Source organism: Elephantulus edwardii, unplaced genomic scaffold (assembly GCF_000299155.1).
Source record: "Elephantulus edwardii isolate Elephantulus edwardi_28Jun2011 unplaced genomic scaffold, EleEdw1.0 scaffold00070, whole genome shotgun sequence".
Taxonomy (NCBI): Eukaryota; Metazoa; Chordata; class Mammalia; order Macroscelidea; family Macroscelididae; genus Elephantulus; species Elephantulus edwardii.
In genome coordinates, this window is record NW_006399820.1 from 13,501,639 (window position 1) to 13,505,442 (window position 3,804).

Genomic DNA, 3,804 nt, shown 5'->3' on the forward strand with positions numbered 1-3,804 from the left:
CCCTTCTCCTTTCAGGGTATCGGTTGCTCTTGTGTCATCTTTTGTGAGTGACATCTTGCTTTGCTCTTGAATATTGTGTGGGATGGTTTGCTTTCTTCGAGACATTGGCATGTGCTCTTGAGATCAGATGGGTAGCTACCAAGCTTGTGCGTTGGAGGCTAGGATTTTGAAGTTCCATCTCACAAACTTTGGGCACGGGGATGGGAGAGACCCACCCTTGAAGAAGGACATCATTGTTGGGAGGGTGGAGGGACAATGCAGGAGAGGAAAAACCTCAGATGAGATGAATTGATACAGTAACTGGGGCAATGGGGGTTGGTGTGTCGGAGTCAGTGAGACTGGCTAAGGACAGGGCAGGTTTCAGAGCTGCTGTACGTAAGTTTGCTATAGGTCACAGGTGACTCAACGACACATAACAGCAACAGCTGACTATGGAGCAAACAGTTAACGAAACAAAGGTAAGAGGTTTGAGTCTATGAGAGGTATTTCAGAAGAAAGGTCTAGCTATTTGCTTACAGAATATCACAGTCATTGAAAATCCTATTAGCACATTTCTACTTTGAAACACATGTGGTTGCCATGAGTAGGAATCAACAACTACTGGTGAGGGTAGTGATAGTTGATTCTATCATTAAAATCAATGTAAAAATGTTGAGCTACATACCTGATTAACCTCACACAGACTATAAAAACATATGAATACTTCATAGTCTTTTCAAGATTCCTCCAATCCTGAAGCCACATTCCTCCTCATACAGCCCAGCCTCTGGGATGATCTGTTCCACTTATAGATTAAAAAGGTATGGAGACAGGATGCATCCCTGGTGTATACCCTTCTAGATTTTCAAACATGCAGTGTTTCTTTGCTCTGTTCTAATGACTGCCTCCTGGTCCAAGATTAGGTTTCACATAAGCACAATCAAGTGTTCTGGGATTCACATTCTTCTCACATTGAGCCAACAGTTTGTTGTGATGCAGTCAAATGCCTTTGCATAGTCAATGAAACATAGAAATTCTTCTGGTACTTTCCGCTTACAGCCAAGATCCATCTAACATTAGTACAATATCCTTAGAACCACAGCCTCTTCTAAATCCAGTCTACACTTCCCGCGGTTCTTTTGGAGGAGAAATGTGGCATCAGGATTGGAGATGGCTCCACAAACAACATTATTGGTACCAGCAGCCAGGAAATCAAAAGTCAAATTACATTGGGAAAATCTGCTGTCAGGTACCTCTCCAGAGTAATGATGAGCAATTATGTCAGTCTGGAGACTAAGGTGTGCCGGATCCAGGCCATGGTCTTCACAATGACTTGCTATGCATCAGAAAGGCTGGACAATGACTAGGATAACAGAAGGAGAACTGATGCCTTTGAGCTGTGGTGCTGAAGAAGATTATTGAATATACTATGGATGGCTAGAACAAACAGGTTCATCCTAGAAAGGGTGAAACCAGGCTGCTCTTTGGAGGCAAGGATTCTGAAGCTTCATCTGACATACTTTGGGCATGCTGCAAGAAGGAACATCACGCTTTGGAGGTTGGAGGGAGAGCACAAGAGCAGAAAATCCTCAATGAGATGGATCAATTCATTGACTGAAATAATAGGGGTAGATGTGTCAGAAATGACAAGGTTGGCTCAGAATAGAGCAGGCAGGGTTCAGAGCTGTTATACTTGATATAACAGGATTATAGGATATAAGCAGGGTTGATATGAGTCACAAGCAAATCAACAGCACATAAAAACAACGACTGTTCAAGCACATAAAAACAATGATTGTTCAAGATTAGAACACTTATCTGATATTCCAAAGTATCATCCCTGATATCATGACTCACTTTCTCTCAGTATTGCAATCAGGCTATAAATCAAACCATGGAAACTGCTATCTTTCTCTCAAGGAGCAGTTGGTGAATTTGAACTGTTGACCTTTGAATTCACAACATAACTCTTACTACACTATGCCAGCAGAGATCCTTATCTAAAGGCTAGGTCTGAATAGCTTATATTTGTCAAGGAAGCTGTGTAAAGTATTCAAAGTGATATATTCCCTTGATCAAGATACCAGACTTCCCTGAATCTCACATTCTTAGGAAGTTTGCATTCAGAAATAAAACCAGTGAAGTGTGTTTGTATGTATGTATGCTGTTGTTAAATACCATAGAGTCGCTGGCAACCCATAGCTGACTCCTCCAGAGGGTTTTCAGAGACAGTTAATCCCACCGGAGGAGTTTGCTCATCCGTCTTCCACAGAGCAGCTAGTGGCTTCAAACTGTGTGCTTCGAGCATTGCAGTGCAGCTTCTTGCCAGTAGGCAACTAGAGTTCCCGATTTTATGTGTGTGTGTGTGTGTGTGTGTATAATATATATAGAGAGAGAGCTATTTCAAGGAAATGGCGCACACAGCCAGAAAGGCTGGCAAGTCTGTGAACCAATCACACTGGAGACGTCTTTTGATGCACATGGTTGCTGAGTTTGATGAATCCACAATTAGCAGGTCACATGACAGCTTCCAGGGCTGTTGTTATTGTATACCACTGTGTCAGAACAGACCCATAACTGACTCTCCAGCAGATTTCAAAGGCAGTAAATCACACAGGAGACCACCCATCTGTCTCCTGTAAAGCAGCTGGTGGGTTCGAACCTCAGACCTGTGCATCAGCAGTGCAAGTCCTTACCATTAAGCTACCAGAGCTTTCAGGATTGAGGCAACAACAAATCCCAAAAATGACAGGTTGGATATCAGGCAGTTTGGCTCTCAGGGCCAACAAAGCTGAGACATCTCAGAATCAGCAGGTCGGATGACAGGTTACTAGTGCAAGTCCTATGACCAATGTTCAGATGATGACAAAGCAGATGCAGGATTCAGAGCAAATATGAGCCTCTGCAGAGCATCTGTATATAAAGTAGATGTACATCACACCCGCAAGCAAACTTACCTTACATCAGAGTAAGAGTATGACTTTATGAGACTGTGGCTTAAAATATATACCACAGTAATTCTGCTTCCTTAACATAACTCTACTCTCAAAACTCATCACGATGTAAGAATTGACTCATAGCTGACCCTTCAGTGGGTTTTCAGAAGAGGAGACACAGGAGGAGACTGCTTTATCCCATGCGGCAGCTGGTAGAGTTGAACTGCCTGCCTCTGAGTTGGCAGCACAACACCTTATCCACTAGACCACCATAGCTCCCTACTGTATGAAAAGTACCTCAGCAAACGGTAGTGAGTAGTAGTACTAGAAAGAACATTCCTCTAGATTATGTATGCATATTGTTTTAAAGATCAGATTCAATCACCTTCCTGTCTAATATCAGAACAAATTCTACCTAGAAAGAAAAGAAAGATTTCTTAACACTAGGTTATAGGGAACATACATAGATCTTGAAAGAGAAAATCATCAAGGAGCTATGCTTCCACCAGATAAATCTTAATTATCAAGGACTTTGAGAACTACAGGGGAGCTCTGGTAGCATACTTCGTAGGGAGCTGTACAGCAGACTTAATGGCAGTGCCTCTCTGGTGGTTCAAATTCACCAGCAGCTCCTCAAGAAAATAAATGGACAGGCTCTCCTGTTGGCAGCCTCAGAAATCCACTGGAGGATCTGTCTGAGTCAAAATTGGCTTGATGGCAATGAGTGTGTTTGAGTTAAAGACCAGAAGGACTCTCTAGGAAATGCAAATAGTTAACATACTTGGCTGCTGGCTGAAAGGTTACAGGTGTTTTGTGGGGATTTTTGTTGGGTTTTTTTTTTCTTTTTCATAAGATATTTTATTTTTTATTAAATTTTATTAATTTAAAT